The sequence below is a fragment of the Elephas maximus genome, chromosome 3 (genome assembly GCF_024166365.1).
Source record: "Elephas maximus indicus isolate mEleMax1 chromosome 3, mEleMax1 primary haplotype, whole genome shotgun sequence".
NCBI classification, from domain to species: Eukaryota; Metazoa; Chordata; class Mammalia; order Proboscidea; family Elephantidae; genus Elephas; species Elephas maximus.
This window is the reverse complement of record NC_064821.1, coordinates 163924505-163943664: the sequence shown is the minus strand read 5'-3', so window position 1 is coordinate 163943664 and position 19160 is coordinate 163924505.

Below are 19160 nucleotides of genomic sequence, written 5' to 3'. Positions count from 1 at the left end.
TCTCTAGGCATTTCTTCGGAGGTGCCTCTGGGTGGGTACAAACCAACAACTTTTCCATTTGTAGTCAAGTACTTAACCATTCATGCCACCTAAGGAATCTCTGGCATAGAATGTTGTTGTTAGGTCCCTTTAAGTTGGTTACGACTTACAGCGACCCTACGTACGACAGAAGGAAACACTGCCCGGTCCTGCACCATCCTCACAATTGTTGTTATGCTTGAGCCCATTGTTGCAGCCACTGTGACAATTTATCTCATTGAGGGTCTTCCTCTTTTTTGCTGTCCCTCTACTTTGCCAAGCATGATGTCCTTCTCCAGGGACTGGACCCTCCTAATGACATGTCCAAAGTATGTGAGACAATGTCTCACCATCCTTGCTTCTAATGAGCGTTCTGGCTGTACTTCTTCCAAGACAGATTTGTTCTTCTGGCAGCCCATGGTATATTCAATATACTACGGCAACACCATAATTCAAAGGTGTCGATTATTCTTCGATCTTCCTTAATCATTGTCCAACTTCCACATTCATGTGAGGTGATTGAAAACACCATGGCTTGAGTCGGGCATACCTTAGTCCTTTTTTTTTTATTTAGCGTTTTGCTTTTTAACACTTTAAAGAGGTCTTTCGCAGCAGACTTGCCCAATACAATGTGTTGTTTGAATTCTTGACTACTGCTTCCATGGGTGTTGATTGTGGATCCAAGTAAAATGAAATCGTTAACAACATCAGTATTTTGTTATGGTGTTGCTTATTGGCCCAGTTGTGAGGATTTTGTTTTCTTTATGTTGAGGTATAATCCATACTGAAGGCTGTGGTCTTTGATCTTCATCAGTAAGTGCTTCAAGTCCTCTTCACTTTCAGCAAACAAGGTTGTGTCATCTGCATATTGCAGGTTGTTAATGAGTCTTCCTCCAAGCCTGATGCCACATTCTTCTTCATATAGTCCAGCTTTTCAGATTATTGTTCAGCATACAGATTGAATAGGTATGCTGAAAGGATACAACCCTGACGCACAGCTTTCCTGACTTCAAACCACACAGTATCCCCTTATTCTGTTCAAACGACTGCCTCTTGATCTATGTACGTGTTCCTCATGAGCACAATTAAGTGTTCTGGAATTCCTATTCTTAGTGTTATCCATAATTTGTTATGATCCACACAGTCAAATGGTTTTGCATAGTCAATAAAACACAGGTAAACATCTTCCTGGTATTCTCTGCTTTCAACCAGGATCTATCTGACTTTAGAAATGATATCCCTCATTTCACATCCTCTTCTGTATCTGGCTTGGATTTCTGGCATTTCCCTGTCAATATGCTGCTGTAGCCACTTTTGAATGATCTTCAGCAAAATTTTACTTGAGTGTGATATTAACAATATTGTTTGATAATTTCCACATTCTGTTGGATCACCTTTTCTTTGGAATGGGTACAAATATGGATCTCTTCCAGTCAGTTGGCCAGGTAGCTATCTTCCAAATTTCTTGGCATAGACAGGCAAGCACCTCCAGGGCGGTATCTATTTGTTGAAATATCTCAATTGGTATTTCATCAATTCCTGGAGCCTTGTTTTTTGCCAATACCTTCAGCGTAGCTTGGACTTCTTCCTGCAGTACCATCAGTTCTTGATCATTTCCTATCTCCTAAAATGGTCGAACGCTGATAAACTCGTTTTGGCACAGCGACTCTAAACTCTTTTTGGCACAGTGACTCTGTATTCCTTCCATTTTCTTTTGATGTTTCTTGTGTCATTTAATATTTTCCCTGCAGAAACCTTCAATATTGCAACTCGAGGCTTGAATTTTTTCTTCAGTTTTTTCAGCTTGAGAAATGCCAAGTGTATTCTTACCTTTCGGTTTCCTAATGCCAGGTCTTTGTACATTTCGTTATAATACTTTACTTTGTCTTCTTGTGTTTCCCTTTGAAGTCTTCCATTCAGCTCTTTTACTTCCTCATTTCTTCCTTTCACTTTAGCTACTCTAAGTTCAAGACCAAATTTCAGAGTCTTTTCTGACATTCGTTTTGGTCTTTTCTTTCTTTCCTAATTTTTTACTGACCTCTCGCTTTCCTCATGTATGATGTCCTTGATGTCATTACACAACTTGTCTGGTCTTTGGTGATAAGAGTTCAATGTGTCAAATCTATTCTTGAGATGGTCTCTAAATTCAGGTGGAATATACTAAAGGTCATATTTTGACTCTCATGAACTTGTTCTAATTTCTTCAACTTGAATTTGAACTTGCTTATTATGAGCAATTGATGGTCTGTTCTTCAGCCGGCCGCTGGCCTTGTTCTGGCTGATGATATTGAGCTTTTCCATAGTGTCTTTCCACAGATGTCCATTTGTTTCCTATGTATTTTATCCGGCGAGGTCCATGTTAGCTGCCATTTATGTTGTTGAAAAAATGTATTTGCAATGAAGAAGTCATTGGTCTTACAAAATTCTGTCATGCAATCTCCAGTGTTGTTTCTATCACCAAAGTCATATTTTCCAAATACCAATCCTTATTCTTTGTTCCCAACTTTCACATTCCAATAGCTAGTAATTATCAATGCATCTTAACCACATGTTTGATCAATTTTAGACTGCAGAAGTTGGTAAAAATCTTCAGTTTCATCTTTGGCCTTAGTGGTTCATGTGTAAATCTGAATAATAGTCATATTAACTGGTCTTCCTTGTAGGCATATGGATATTATCCTATCACTGACAGCATTGTACTTCAAGATAGCTCTTGAAATGTTCTTTTTGACGATGAACGCAACGTCGTTCCTCTTCAATTTGTCATTCCTGTCATAGTAGACCGTATGATTCTCGGATTCAAAATGGTCAATACTGGTCCATTCAGGTCACTAACGTCTAGGATATCGATGTTAATGTGTTCCATTTCATTTTTGACTATTTCCAACTTTCCTTGATTCATACTTCATATGTTCTAGGCTCTGATTGTCAATGGATGTTTGCAGCTGTTTCTTTTCATTTTGAGTCGTGCCACATCAGCAAATGAAGGTCCCAAAAGCTTGACTCCATCTATGTCATTAAGGCCCACTCCACTTTGAGGAGGCAGCTCTTTCCCAGTCATCTTTTGAGTGCCTTCCAACCCGAGGGGTTCATCTGGCACTGTATCAGACAATGTTCCACTGCTATTTGTAAGGTTTTCACTGGCCAATTTTCTCAGAAGGCTTCCAGGCCTTCTCCTAGTCTGTCTTAGTCTGGAAGCTCCACTGAAAACTGTCTACAATGAGTAACCCCACTGGTACTTGAAATACTGGCAGAAAAGCTTCCAATATCAAAGCAACACACAAGCCACCACAGTACGACAACCTGAATGACAAGTGGTGGTGGCACAGAATAGGGCTTAATAAGTGACCGATGAATGAATGACCCTCAGAAAAAATAACCAAATCTAAGCTCCATAAATTGTTCAGTTGGCTCTATATTCATCCCAAATATCTGATCCCAAATTTCTGATTGCAAAAGTGTATACTTTATATCTGGGAGACTGGAGCCAAGTCCTCGCTCCACCACTTACTTTGAGAATGACTTGGGCAAGTTACTTAAACCCCCTGAGCCTCAGTTTCCTCATCTGCAAAACCAGGCATTTAGCATAGGCCTGCCACTGAATAAACTCTGAATAAATGTCAGCAGCTATTATTGTGGTTCTCCATAAGCTTATAGACACTTAGAATTCAAAGGGGTTTTACAAGTCGCCAAGTTTCCAGACTGTGTACTTCAGGACCTGTGAACTGAGGTGGCCAAGGACCACTGAGAGGAGTTGGAGTAGAGGTGAGAAATCAAGAGGAAACACCCTCACTTCAGCCAGAATCACTGCTTTCATCTGGTAGATTTTAGAGAAAAGCAGTAGGAAGCGTTTTCTTTGCCCAAATCAGTCCAACCTGCAATCTATTGCCCGCGTCTCCTCTTCAACAACCTGGCCAAATGGTTGTCCAGCCTTTTCTTAAATGCTTAAATTCTCCCTGTGAGGTCTCAAACTAATTTGCTAAGCAATTTTCTTATTCTTGAGAATATTCAGAAGCTCAAACTGATCAGTGACAAAGTTTTAAGAATTCTCACCAGAACTACTTTAATCAAAAGAGCATTGTTCAAAAGTAGTTGAAGTCCAATATTTCTACAATAGTGCTACAATTGTCACTGAAAACACTTGTGCTCTGTAGGTTATAAATGTCTCCCAGCAATCTTGGCCACATTGCTAATTTGCTTAGCAAATCCTTTTAGTTATGTTGAGCATAAAGATAATTTTTCAGCCTGGACCCTTGTGCAAATTACCACAGATTCTGAAGCAATGGTGATTGAAATAATAAGATTTTAGTGTTACAGTAATGATGTTTTCCATTCAACAGCACTCCTGATTTTTCAGAGCATTTCATATCTGATGTCTTATTTTGCCAGTCCCTCTGAATTGGGATTGAATACAATTCTATAGGTCATCATGCTCTGTAAGTGGCAAAGCTCTGAACAAGGCTGTGGATGAGGAGTTGTTAGACCCGAGGATACCCACTGTGACTCACAGCCTGGCCCGTGTCCCTGGTCTGTGCTGTCTCTCTCACTCTGAGGGGCGCAAGGATGACTCTAGAGAGAGCTGTTTAACCACAGTTAAAAAGCATTCAGGACATCTGCATGCTTTTGTGTCTTCCAAGACCTAGGGGGATGCTGAGGCTTGGTGACTTTTGGATGCTAGTGCAGATGGGTACAGAAATGATGACAGATTTGGTGTGCATGGTGTTGTCAGGGCAGGAGGAGCAGAAGAATCCCTCACTTGACACCTGAAAATCTTCTCTTTGGTTTACAGATGTAACTGCTCTTTTCTCTGCTTGCCGTCCTAACCCCATTTCCATTTTCAGAATCATATTCATCTTCTAAGTCCAGGCCAACCAGCTCAAATACTACCTGTTCAGGAAGTCTACTCTGATCTTCCTAATTTCAAGTCATCCACCCTTCCTCTAAACTGTTAAAGCTTTTAGCCCCATTTGCCTGACACTTCTTCCATATTATATTATATCGTGGCAATGAAACAAGGCATTTCTTTCCTAGTAGTTTGCTAGGAACTTGAGAGCAGGACCCAGGCAATTTTCATCTTACCTAGTACACTGCTTTATGTATAGCAGATTGTGACAGAGATTGCTATTGTCCCCTATACTCTCACCTATTCTCCCCTTCTTCTTTTTAGTAAGCTTTGGCTGAGTACATAGTTGCCCAGCTCCAGCTATATTTCACAGTTTCCTCGAAAGCTAGACATGGCCCTGTGAGGCTCTAGTTGATTGAGTGAGAGCAGAAGCGAGGTGAAGCTCTCTGTGTAGCTTGTCAACTTTGCTCTTTCCCCCTTCCATTGACTGGAAAGCAACTGTAGTAGACAGAAACCATACCTGGGAATGGCAGAGCAACAAGGTGGAAGGAACCTGGGTTCTTAAGTAACCATTCATAGCAAAGCTCCCTGCTGTCCACACCCCAATTCCATCTTCAGAATCATATCCATCTCTTAAGCCCAGTCCAACCAACTCAAGAGTTGTCCTTCCAAGGACAATTTACGTGAGAGAGAAATAATTTTCTGTTTTTCTTAAACCACTCTATTTTGGGACCTCTTTGTTAAAGCTACTTTGCCTAATCACTGGTGCTTGATACAATTTTGCTATGCAAATGAATGAATGCATGGATAAACGAAAGAATAAATAAAATGAATGTATGAATGAGTAAATGACCTGTTGCCAGTTGCACTTTTGCTTGAAATAACACCTGCCTAATTTTTCTAATAGTGTGCCTTACTTTATTGATAGCGAGGGGAGTCAGAAGATGGTTTGGGGAAGGGGGGCCTGTGTTTCAGATAGTGAGTCCCTCAGAGGGTCCAGTCACTGCTTTGCTACTGGGAGCTTCACCTCCTCACAAGGCCGTTGAGTCGGTTCCGACTCATGGAGACCCCATGTGTGTCAGAGTACAGCTGGGCTCCATAGGGTTTTCAATGGCTGATTTTTTGGAATAGATCACCAGGACATTCTTCTGAGGTAGCTCTCAGTGGACTCAAACCTCCAACCTTTCAGTTAGCAGCCAAGTGTGTTAACTCTTTGTACCATACCAGGTAGACCGACTTTTTTGTATGATGGTGGGCTGCTCCTCAGGGACCTGCTACTAGAAAACTCAGAAGGGAGCTTCCTGCTCTCAGTAGCTGAGTTGAAGTAGCAGGAGCTGACAGTGTGCAAGGGCGGTGGATCAGCTGACAATAAAAGAAAACTCTAATGAATATATAACAATCTTCCGATAACAATACTGTTTACAAAATTCTAGGTGTTCCGTCTAAGCACAACCAACTGCCTCTGTGATATGAAGCAGCATCATATAGGGGAGAAAAAGCATGTGTGCTCTACATTCCTCTTAGGGTTCTAGTGAGAATCAAATAGGATCATGTGTATGCTCCATAAACTGTTAAACACAGTAATGCATGGCTGTTTGATTTGCATGGAAACTTCCATCATGACCTATTCGTGTGATTTCAGTTTTGTGGCTAATCATAGTCCCCTCTGCTGAGTCAAAATGGTGAGAAAGTGACCCAGGTCTATCCAGCATAGTACCTGATCCGTTGGCCACAGTGATTAGACACATGACCCAGGCTGAGCCAATCAGAGCTCTTCCCTTAGAAGAGTTTTGGGCCCTCTCTTTTCTCTCTGGATTACCAGCTGGGATGAAGTTAGCCTAGCGCAGTTTGGGCCCTGGGTTCTGAATGGAAGAAGGGGAACGGAGAGATGGAGAGAGAGGCTGTGATTGATTGCGTTTGAGGCTACTTCTACCTCTGTCCTCCTGAGTAACACGGATTAATAACTCCTCTTTTTTCCTTAAGGTGATTTAGGTGTTTGTGACCTGAAACCAAAATAATCCTAATAAAATACTATATACAATTAAGGTATTATCTAAGAGACTCCCTTCAAATGGACTTGACAGCTTGTTTAGAGACTCAAGCCAGGGACAATGCCACTTGAGACATTTCTAAACCAAAGAATGGCCATCCTTTGTTTGGAAAAGTAATTCTTTTTGACCAGTCCTGTGGCTTATAAAGGAAGGCACAAACATGGTGAAGGTGGGAGAGGAGCACAATCAGCCAGTGAGTCCTGTCTAACCCACCCTGGGGATAACCGGGGTGGGATTTACTTGAATATTTCCAAGGATGGGAGCTGCATCTCCTCACAAGGCAGGCCACCCTATTACTGTACACCTCTTATTTTTAGAAATAAACTTAAATTTGATCCTTTTGGACTTTGTCTTAGTTTTTGTTTCACTTTCTGAAGATACACAGGATTTCAATGCCGGTCCCTACCCCGCTGTCTTCTAAGTGGAGGGTTCTTCAGTTATGTGAAGACAGATTACATGGTTCCTTTTCTTCTCTAGACAAAAAATCAACTTTGCTCTGGTGTCAAGGCTTTTAAACTTTTCATCAACCCTCTTCTCTATCTGGGTACCTTCCAAAGAGTCAATGTCTCTCTTCAATCATCATATTCAGGACCATACTCAAAATTGCAGAACTTACCAGAACTATCAGTGCAGATACAAAGTGACCCAGGCCTGGCCAATCTGAGTACTCAATCCCTTGGCTGCAGTGATTGGACACATGACTGTGCAGAACATTCCAGAACTATCACCACCCTTGATCTGGACTCTGTACATTCTATTCTAGAAATGCAACCTAAGTTTACATCTTTTTTGGTTTAATTATTTACAGACTGTTGATTTGTGTTGAGCTGAAAATAAACTAAAACCACTAATTCTTCCTTCTCATGAAATGCTACTAAACTATCTTACTTTTGTGGTTTATTTTCTGAAACTAAATGAAAGAAGTTACATTGATTCTGATTTATTTATTATGGTGCATTATTTCATGTTTTAAAAGACACTCAATATGTCAACAAATACATTTTCTACATTGCTCAGAGTTGGATCTTTTGCAAATCAGATAAGCTCTCCTTCCTTGTCTTTATTCAAATGATTGTTTAAAAATGTTGAATAGGATTGGGCCAAGGACAAGTAACCTCCTTTCAGAAGGCCAGGATTTTTTTTTGCTGGGTATTGGCTTTCAGCCAACTATGAATTCACCCAAGGGTACACTGTCCAACCCATATTTCTCCATGTGGTTTCCATCATGAGAAATTTGTCAAATTCCTGAGCTGGCCTAATTAACACATTACTTATCATTGTTTGTCAGCATTTTAGAAAGCTCTGGGACAACAGGGCAAAAAACAGGTTCATTTTGTGGGTGGGGTGAGAGGAGCAGCAGAATGGGTCCTGCAGAGAGAAGGGGATCGTAGCAGGGGGAAGCTCAGAGCAGCACACAGGCCCTGGGTGCCTAGGGCTATGGGAGTTTTAGAAGGAGATGTGGAAGAAATCAGAAAACAGTTTCATCCCGTTCAGTTTTGCCCTGGTGGGTCTGTTAGAGGGTGTGTTGTTAGTTGCTATCGAGTAGGCTCCCACTCAGGGCAACTCTATGTACAACAGAACAAAATGTTGTGCTGTCCTGTGCCATATTCACAATCATCGGTATGCTTGAGTCCATTGTTGTGGCCGCTGTGTATTTTGAGTGCCTTCCAACCTAGGGAGCTCATTTTCCAGCACTATATCAGACAATGTTCTATTACGATCCATAGAGTTTTCACTGGCTAATTTTTTTTAATTTTCAGAAGTAGATCACCAAATCTTTTTTCCTGGCCTTAGTCTGGAAGCCCCACCGAAACCAGTCCAACATGGATAACCCTGCCGGTATTTGAAATACTAGTGGCATAATTTCCAACATCATAGCAACATACAAGCCACTACAGTATGACAGACTGACAGATGGATGGTGGAGTGGGGATATACGCTAGATTTAATCATTTGGCATGCGATTGTCTGGCATGTAATAGTGGTGGAGCACTGTGTGACAAGTGCCATGTTACAAAGGCAGCAGCTAGCCTCCCAAAACTCCCAGCATATCCTCATTGCGAGGATCTTAGGCACATCTTAGGACTTTCCTGGAGTGCTAGAGCCCTTAAGCATGGGCAGATAAGACATTGTGCTGAACATCCTTAAGAGGTAGAGGAAGGATGGGGCACTCAGCTGAGTGTGTCTTCTGGGGAATATTTTCCAAGACTTGAAATAAAATGAAAGGGGCAAAAGCTCTTATAATGGAATCAAGGAGTCTGGGGGACCCTGGGCAAATATAAATGACACTAAAGAGAAGCTGGCTAAGGCTGCCATGGGAGGCTTTTCACTACTGGTATTTGGGTTTAGGTTTGGGGGTTTATGTGAAGGAGCCATGGTGGCGCAGTGGTTAAGAGCTCGGCTGCTAAACAAAAGGTCAGCAGTTTGAATCCACCAGCCGCTCCTTGGAAACCCTATTGGGCAGGTCCACTCTGTCTTACAGGGTCCCTATGAGTCTAAATCAACTGGACGGCAATGGGTTTCATTTTTTTTTTTTTTTAAATGGGGGTTTATGTGAAATTGTTCCCATTGAACATTTGAGCAAATATAGGGCTGCTACAACAAATCGCTACACATTTGGTGGCTTAAAACAAGAGAATTTATTCTCTCTAAGTTCTCGAGATCAAAAATCAAGGTGTCAGCAGGGCCAAACTCCCTCCTGAGACTCTAGGGGAGAATCCATTTCATGCCTCTCTTCTAGCGCTTGGTGGCTTTTGGCCACATCACTCTGATCTATGTTTGCCTTCACACCACCTTCTCCTCTGTGTGTCTGTCTCAACCCTCCTTGTACCTTTTTCTTTTAATGACACTTGGTGTCAGATTAAGGGCACAACCAAATAATTGAGGATAGTCTCTTCATCTCCAGATCCCGTAACTTAATTTCAGTCGAGCTGTGCAAAGACCCCTTTTCCAAATAAGGTAACATGAGCAGGTTCTGGGGATTAGGACGTGGACATATCATTTTGGGCCACCGTTCAATCCAAGACAAGAATCCATCTCTCAAGTTTCTTCTGCTAGTACCAAATCACTCTCTTATTTTGACCCTGAGCAGTGCTTTTGCTGCCAAAAGTAATCGAGACCAGCAGCAGAAGGTGAGGCTACAGATGGAAACGGTAGCATCGTGTTTACTGGGAACTGGAGAAAGAACACAGTAACAAAACAGAAACTTTTTATTCTAAACTCCCAAACACCTGGTGGCATAGTGGTTAAGAGCTATGGCTGCTAACCACAGGTCAGCAGTTGAAACCCACCAGGCGCTCCTTGGAAACACTACGGGGCAGTTCTACTCTGTCCTATAACTTCGCTGTGAGTCAGAATGGACTCGACGTCGATGGGTTAAACACTAAATACAATCTTATGCTCCTTAAGCATGTCACCAACTAGAAGCGACTGGAGGTACAATTTGGGTGTGTGTGTGTGCGTCTGTGCATGCGTGTTTTTAAAAGAGTGATTTGATGAAGATCCATTATTTTTTTTTGTTGCTTTTGCTTTTGTCTGATAGCTTTACATTTCTTTTCATTTATGATCCAATCACCATACATGCTTCCCTAGGCTTAGCCTTACAGTTGATTATTCCCGCTCCAACCCCAGGTCTTTGGTTCAGGGGCTCCCTTCCCCCTGCAGCTAAACTAGAGTCTCTTAGCCTAGTTTGCCCCATTCCTAATAGCTCCTCCCTACCTATTACAATGATCCTCAGCCGCTACTGCTGGTTGGGCTATGAGGGAGGCCTGGGAGGTGGGTCAGAGCACAGGTAGTAATAACTGGACAGAGTCATGGCTTGAGCAATGTCTTAGTTACCCAGTGCTGCTGTAACAGAAATATCACAAGTGGGTGGCTTTAACAAACAGAAATCTATTTTCTCACAGTTTAAGAGGCCAGAAGTCTGAATTCAGTATGTCAGCTCTAAGGGAAGGTGCTCTCTCTCTGTCCATTCTGGTGCAAGGCCCTTGTGCCTTTTCAGCTTCTATCCTGGGTTCCTTGGCAATCTTCATGTAGTAAGGCAACTATCTTCCCCCATCTCTGCTTGGTTCTTCTGCGCCTGATCTGCTGTTTTCATATTTCAAAAGTAATCTGCTAAAGACACACCTGACTCTATACTAATACTGCCACATTAACATAACAAAGAAAACCCATTCCCATATGGGATTATAACCACAGGTATAACCAAAACCCATTGCCGTCGAGTCGATTTCAACTCTTAGTGACCATATAGAACAGAGTAGAACTCTCCTGTAGAGTTTCCAAGGAGTGCCTAGTGGATTTCAACAGCCAACCTTTTGGTTAGCAGCCATGGCACTTAACCACTGCACCACCAGGGCTTCCAGACCACAGTACAGGGGTTAGAATTTACAACACATATTTTGGAGGGAGGGGACACAATTCAATCCATAACAAGTAGTTTTCAGCTAAATTCACTCATTCATTCATCATTCATCCAGCAGACATTCTCTGAGCACCTGTTTGTGTAAGGCACCATTCCAGGTCCTAGGAGAGGAGGGAAGGGGAAGATGTTTCCTGCCTCTAAAATATTTAAAGCAGTTTAGTAAAAGCCCATATTTCAGGCCAAGAATTTTGAATCCAAAGTAAAGAAGACAACATTATTTCAGTAGAGTGTCCATTTGGAAAGTTGTAAATACTTACTTGTCTAGTTCTTTACAAGTAGCATTCACATGCATTGTCTTATTAAAATTAATCTTACCACCCTAGTGAGGTTGGTAGAAGACCCTGGTGGTACAAATGGTTAGGTGAAAAGTTGTTGGTTCGAACCCACCCAGGGGCACCACAGAAGAAAGGTCTGGCGATCTGCTTCTGAAAGGTCACAGTCTTAAAAAACCCCTTGGAGCAGTTCTTCTTTGCTTCCATAGGGTCACCATGAGTCAGAACCAACTCGAGGGAAACTAACAACAACAACAACAGTGAGGTTAACAGCATTTTACAGTTTTCAGAGGAAGAACCACAGCGCAGGTGGTAAAACCAGTTTGTCCCAGCTTTCCTAGTGGGTGAACAGAAAGCTAGAGTCTAAATCCAGGTTTCCTCCATGAAGTCTGGGGCTCTTTCCACTCTGCTGTGAAAGAGCTGGAGTTCATCTTCGGTCTTCCACCTTGACTTTTGAGCCACTTTCTGCCCTCCTGCTCTACTGTTCCCAGGACCCCATACCTTTACTGGTACCTTCCTGCCACCCCCTTCCATGAGATTGCCTGGTTTGGCTCCCCTTCGCTTCAGGAGCTTCTCAGTTCTCTAATTTGATAAATTATTCTAACAGGTGAAAATAGGTCAAACATAGCAGATTCCCAATCCTATTTTCAGCTTTGGGGAGAGGAAGCTTTAAAAGAAAATGAGCATGAAGACTATTTCACGGATAAATGGTTTTATCATTACCCAAACATTTATCCAGCATTTATCTTGGAGGAGCTTGCTAGCAAACACATGGGATGGTACGGTTCGGCCGCTCCCCCAGTGCCATCAAAGAAAGCGTGGAGCTGGGAGGCAGTCGGAGCACTATTGGTATTCTGTCTGTGAGAGAGACATCAGGCAGGTGACAATCTCCCTGCCTTAGTTTTCTGTAAAATGGAGATATAAATATCTGTTCACATGGTTCTTGTGAGGATTAGATGGGATAAATTATGTAGACATGCCTGCCATGTGTTAGAAGTTTAATTTCTGAATATGTTATTTCCTTGCCTCTTCAAAGAGCTTACATTGCAGTTGGGTGGGAGGCCAAGTCACAAATATGAATTGACTTCAGGCAAACTGGAGCCCCAACAGCCTCACCCTTCCTGAATCTCAAGGAAGAACCATACACCTCAGTGAGGTGGTGAGAGGGCAGAGAGGGGCACAGGTAAGAGTGCAGAGACACAGGTGAGAGGGCAAGGACACAGGTGAGAGGGCAGGGGTGCAGGTGAGAGGAAAGAGTCTTAGGTGAGAGACCAGGGGCACAAATGAGAGGGAAGGAGCTTAGGTGAAAGGGCAGGAGCACTGGTGAAAGGACAGGGGCACAGGTGAGAGGGCAAGGACATATGTGAAAGGACAGAGGCATAGGCGAGAGGGCAAGGGCACAGACAGGGCAAGAGCACAGATGACAGGACAGGGGTACAGATGGCAGGGCAGTGATACAGACCATAGGGCAGGGGCACAGGACTACAGCTGGGTGGGTAGAGTCAAGCACTTATGGGGCTCAAGGTCAGAAAAGGAGGGTGGTAGTGTGTGTCAGGGAATGTGCCTTTCCTCGTTGTCTTCCTTGCATTTTTAAAAACAGTTTTCAAATTACAAACATAATATGTACTTGTAAAAAGAAAAAAAATGCCAAAAATGCAGAATTGTATTAAGTAATAGGTGCAATTGTCTTCCCTTACTCACAGTCCCACTTGCAGCATTGTTAACAGTTTGGCATTGTCCCTCCACACCTTCGTCTGTGCCCAGATTTCATAAAATGGTTTATGCTAAGAATTGTTATGCAACTTGCTTTTCTTGTTATCATTTCTTACTCAGAATTCTATCATAGCCAACCTTCCACATGAGTAAATACAGTGCTCCCTCGTTCTTTTAAAGAGTTGCATGGTATTACATGGATGGGCAGACCATAATCTATTTAACTTGTTCCTGGTACGTTGTCTCCAGTTTTTGACTACGGTGAAGAGTGTCGCTATTTGCTCATTAATGCAGCAAATATGGGTCAAGTAGATGGGGCAGCCTGCTTCTGTAAAGATCACAGAATTGGAAACCCTGTGAGGCAGTTCTACTCTGTCCTTACAAGGTCAGTACGAGTTGAATCTACTCCACAGCAATGGATTTGGTTTTTGGTTTAGCTAGCTACTATGTCCCAGGCAAAAGACTGTGCATTAAAGACACAAAAGTGAATAAAAACGGTCAGTCCCTGCACCCAAGAAGCTTACAGGCTAGTATAGGAAGCAGGCATTAATCCAATAACTACATCAATTGTCGTTGATAAGTTCAGTCAAGTCAGTTCTGACTCGTGGTGACCCTACGTATGATAGAACGAAACACTGCCTGGCCCTTAGCCATCCTCACAATAGTTGCTGTGTTTGAGCCCATTGTTGCAGCCACTGTGTCAATCCATCTTGTTGAGGGTCTTCCTTTTTTTCACTGACCCTGTACCTTACCAAACATGATGTCCTTCTCCAGAGACTGGTCCTTCCTTATAACATGTCCAAAATAAATGAGACAAAGTCTTGCCATCCTAGCTTCTAAGGAGAATTCTAGCTGTAATTCTTCTGAGACATACTTGTTCATGCCTCTGGCAGTCCATGGTATATTGAGCTTTCTTTGCTAACACCGTAATTCAAAGGCATCAATTCTACTTCAGTCTTCCCTATTCATTGCCCAGCTTTCATATGCACATGAGGTGACTGAAAAAATCATGGCTTCGGTCAGGCACACCTTAGTCCTCAAAGTGACATCTTTGCTTTCAACACTTTAAAGAGGTCTTTTGTAGCAGATTTGCCCGATGCAACAGTTTGTTTGATTTCTTGACTACTGCTTCCATGGGTGTAGATTGCGGATCCAAGTAAAATGAAATCCTTGACAACGTCAATATTTTCTCCATTTATCATGATGTTGCTTAATGGTCCAGTTGTGACTAGTTTTGTTTTATGTTGAGGTATAATCTATACTGAAGGCTGTAGTCTTTGATATCCATCAGTAAGTGCTTCAAGTCCTCTTCACTTTCAGCAAGGAAGGTTGTGTCATCTGCATAATGCAAGTTGTTAACGAGTCTTCCTCCAATCCTGATGACACATTCTTCTTCATATAGTCCAGCTTCTCAGATTATTTGCTCCACATATGGATTAAATAAGTATGGTGAAAGGATACAACTCTGACTCACATCTTCCTGATTTTGAACCATGTAGTATCCCCTCGTTCTATTTGAACCACTGTCTCTTGGTCTATACACAGATTCCACAAGAGCCCAATTAAGTGTCCTGGAATTCCCATTCTTCACAATGTTATCCATAATTTGTTTTGATTTACACAATCCAATGCCTTCGCATAGTCAATAAGACACAGGTAAACATCTTTCTAGTATTCTCTGCTTTTAGCCAAAATCCATCTGACATCAGCAATGATATCCCCTGTTCCACAATCTCTTCTGAATCTGGCTTGAATTTCTGGCAGTTTGCTGTCAGTGTACTGCTGCAACTGTTTTTGAATTATCTTCTGCAAAATTTTACTTGCAAGTTATATTAATAATATTGTTTGATAATTTCTGCATTCTGTTGGATCACCTTTCTTTGGAATGGACACAAATATGGATCTCTTCCAGTCAGTTGGCCAGGTAGCTATCTTCCAAATTTCTTGGCACAGATGACTGAGCACCTCCAACATTGCATTCATTTGTTGAAACATCTCAGTTGGTATTCTGTTAGTTCCTGGAGGTTTGTTTTTCACCAATGCCTTCAGTGCAGCTTGGACTTCTTCCTTCAATACCATCGGTTCTTCATCATATGCTACCTCCTAAAATACTTGAAAGTCAACCAATTCTTTTTGGTACAGTGAATCTGCATATTTCTTCCATCTTCTTTTGATACATCCTGTGCTGTTCAATGTTTGCCTATAGAGTCCTTCAAAATTGCAACTTGAGGCCTGAATTTTTTTCTTCAGTCCTTTCAGCTTGAGAAATGCTGAGCCCATTCTTCCCTTTTGGTTTTCTAACTCCAGGTCTTTTCATATTTCATTATAATACTTTACTTTGTCTTCTCAAGCTAGTCAATGCCAGTTCATTTTCGCTCACTAATGCCTAGAATATCGATCTTTATGCATTCCATTTCATTTTTGATAACTTCCAGTTTTCCTAGATTCATACTTTGTATATTCCACGTTCCAGTTATTAATGGAAATTTTCAACTGTTTCTTCTCATTTTGAGTTGAAACAGCAAATGAAAGTCCTGAAAGCTTTACTCCATATATATTATTAGGGCTGACTCTACTTTGAGGAGGCAGCTCTTCCCCAGTCGTATTTGGAGTGCCTTCCAACCTAAGCGGCTCAACTTCCAGCACTATATCAGACAATGTTCCACTGATATTCATAAGGTTTTCAGTGGTGAGTTTTTTCAGAAGTAGACTCCCAGGTCTTTTATCCTAGTCTGTCTGAATCTGGAAGCTTCGCTGAAACCTGTCTACCATAAAAAAAAACCATAGGCAACCCTTATTTGAAATAACAGGAGGCATAGCTTTCAGCATCACAACTACGTACAAGCCACCACAGTACGACAAACTGAAAGCTGAATGGTGGAAATTACATCAGTGCCAGTTGCCATCAAGTCAACTCCAACTCATGGTGACCCCATGAGTGTCAGTGTCAGAGTGGAACTATGTTTCAACGGCTGATTTTTTGTAGTAGGTCACCAGGTCTTTCTTCTTAGGTGCCCCTGGGTAGATTCAAACCTCCAGCCTTTTGGTTAGCAGCCAAGCACTTAACCATTTACACCACTCAGGGACTCTAATAACACAGGTGAATGTAAAAGTGCAATTGGGACTGAAGGGCTCACAATGCTTTCAGGCATTAAAATATAAGGTGAGAGCTGGGCCCGAAGTCAAAGTGGGCTCCGTAGGGAATGATGGCTGAGGCAGTAGGAGTGAAGGAGAGAGAAACAGTTATTTTATGCAGAAAGAATAGTTCCTGAAATGCCCAGTGGTCAAAGGAGTCAGGATTCCAAAGGAATGACATCAAACTGGTGTGGCTGGAGCACAGAGAACACAGGGAGTCTGACAGCCAGCAGAGGCTGGACATTTGGGCCTTTTAGGCCGGGTTGTGAAGTTTACCCTTTGTCCTAAGAGCCACACAAATCCATAGGAGGGTTTAATCAGTGGGGTAATGAGACCAAATTTCTGTTTTGGTTGGCTGATTCCCACTGCAGAGGGAAGAACAGATTGGAAGGGAAGCAGAGTGAATGTGGGTAGACCAGTTAGAAGTGAATTGCCCAGCCTAGAGACGATGGGAACTTGAACCTTGGTGGAGTCTATGGAGGTAGAGAGAAGTGCAGATTTTTTAGAAATATTAAGGAAATAAAATAAATCTGGTTTTGGTGACAGATTGGGTGGGAGAGGATGTAAGAGTGACTCCTAGCTTTCTGGCCTGTGCATTCTTGCAATGAGGATGATGTTCAGTGAGATAGGGAACAGTGGAAAAGGAACCCCAGAAGAGAAGGGGATAGGAGGGGGAGAGAGGAGAGCACAGGGCAGGGCCTGCCTCCTTCAGTCAGGCTTTTGCAATCACTCTCTTTACTAAATACACCCAATTTTAGCAAAAATGTTTAATTTAATATAATTGTCCTCTGTAAGTCTATTTTTCAACTTGAGAGTGGAATTCACACGTTTTTAATCTCTGAATCCTGCATACCCAGCACAAAAATCTTTGCTGAGTGGATTCTGCTAGGGCTGCTATAACAAATCATCACAACCAGGTGGCTTAATCTTGGGTCGATACCTGATATTATTAATTTTCTAACCAAAGAACTCCCTTTAGTATTTCTTCTAGTTTTGGTTTGGTTTTTATAAATTCCCTAAACTTCTGTTTATCTGGAAATGTCCTAATTTCACCTTCATATTTGAGAGACAGTTTTGCTGGATATATGATTCTTGGCTGGTAATTTTTTTCCTTTCATTTTTTATATAAGTCATCCCATTGCCTTCTTGCCTGCATGGTTTCTGCCGAGTAGTCCAAGCTTATTCTTATTGACTCTTGTAGGTGACTTCCCATTTATCCCTAGCTGCTCTTAAAATTCTCTCTTTTTCTTTGGTTTTGGCAAGTTTGATTATAATATGTCTTGGTGACTTTCTTTTAAAATCTACCTTATGTGGAGTTCGATGAGCATCTTGGATAGATGTCTTCTCATCTTTCACGATATCAAGGAAGTTTTCTGCCAACAAATCTTCAACAATTCTCTCTGTATTTTCTGTTATCGCTCCCTATTCTGGTATTCCAATCACTTGTAGGTTATTTCTGTTGATAGAGTCCCATATGATTCTTAAGGTTTCTTCATTTTTTTAAATTCTTTTATCTGATTTTTCTTCAAATATATTGGTGCCAAGTGCTTTATCTTCAAGTTCACGAAGTCTGCCTTCCACTTGCTCAGTTCTGCTCCTCTGACTTTCTATTGAGTAGTCTAATTCTGTAATTTTATTGTTAATCTTCTGAATTTCTGATTGCTGTCTATGCATTTTTCTAGCTTATTAGATTTTTCATTATGTTCCTGAATAATCTTTTTAATTTCTTCAACTGCTTTATCTGTGTGTTCCTTGGCTCATTCTGCATATTGCCTGATTTCCTTCCTGATGTCTTGAAGGGTTCTGTATATTAATCTTTTGTATTCTGCCTCTGGTAATTCCAGGAAGGCACTTTCACCTGGAAGGTCCCTTGATTCTTTGTTTTGAGAGCTTGTTGAGGCGATCATGATCTGTTCTTTTATGTGACTTGATATTGACTGTTGTCTCCGAGCCATCTAGAAGTTATTGTATTAGTTTATTTTATGTTTGCTTACTGTATTGTAGCTTCTCACTTTGTTTTGATATGCCCAAATGGGTTGCTTGAGTGAGCTAGCTTGATTATTTTCACCTTTGGAGCTCTGACGTCCTGTCCCCACATGGCTAGATCTGTTATCAGGTATATCAGTCTAGGACTCCATTCACTTTTCTTGTACGAATTCACCTCAGGTGTCCAGGTAGCTGATCATCAAGTGTGTGGTACAGTCTTTATCCTACGGTCTTAGAGGGGCAGGAGTGATTGGTGTAGGTACTGGTATCTGGTTGCAGCAGGGGGTCACACTCTGAACAAGGCAGGGGGCTGAGAATCATCCCCCAAGTGTCTCTGAGGAAAGCATGTCTCTGTTCCCTAGATCATGCAGGTGGGTGGGTTTTGCAGATGGACCATGGCACCCAATGTTTTTGGTTGTAAGGACTGGGAGGTACCAGTTATCCTTGGACCCCTGTCGCGGGCGGCTGGGTGATCTGAGTGGAGTCACTAGTCCTTAGGCCCCTGATGTGGGTAGGTGAAGACCCTGTTTAATAGGCAAAGTGGTGTCAAACATCAAATACCCACCTCTCCACCACAGAGATAAAACAGTTGTAGCCTGCCAACAGGGGCCTATTCTCCTGAAATAGGCCCACATAGGTCCATGCAGAGGGGAAAGGTACTCAAAGTCCACAGACTGTTTATGCCTGGACAGGAGCTGCTTCTGTCCTGAGCTCCCCAC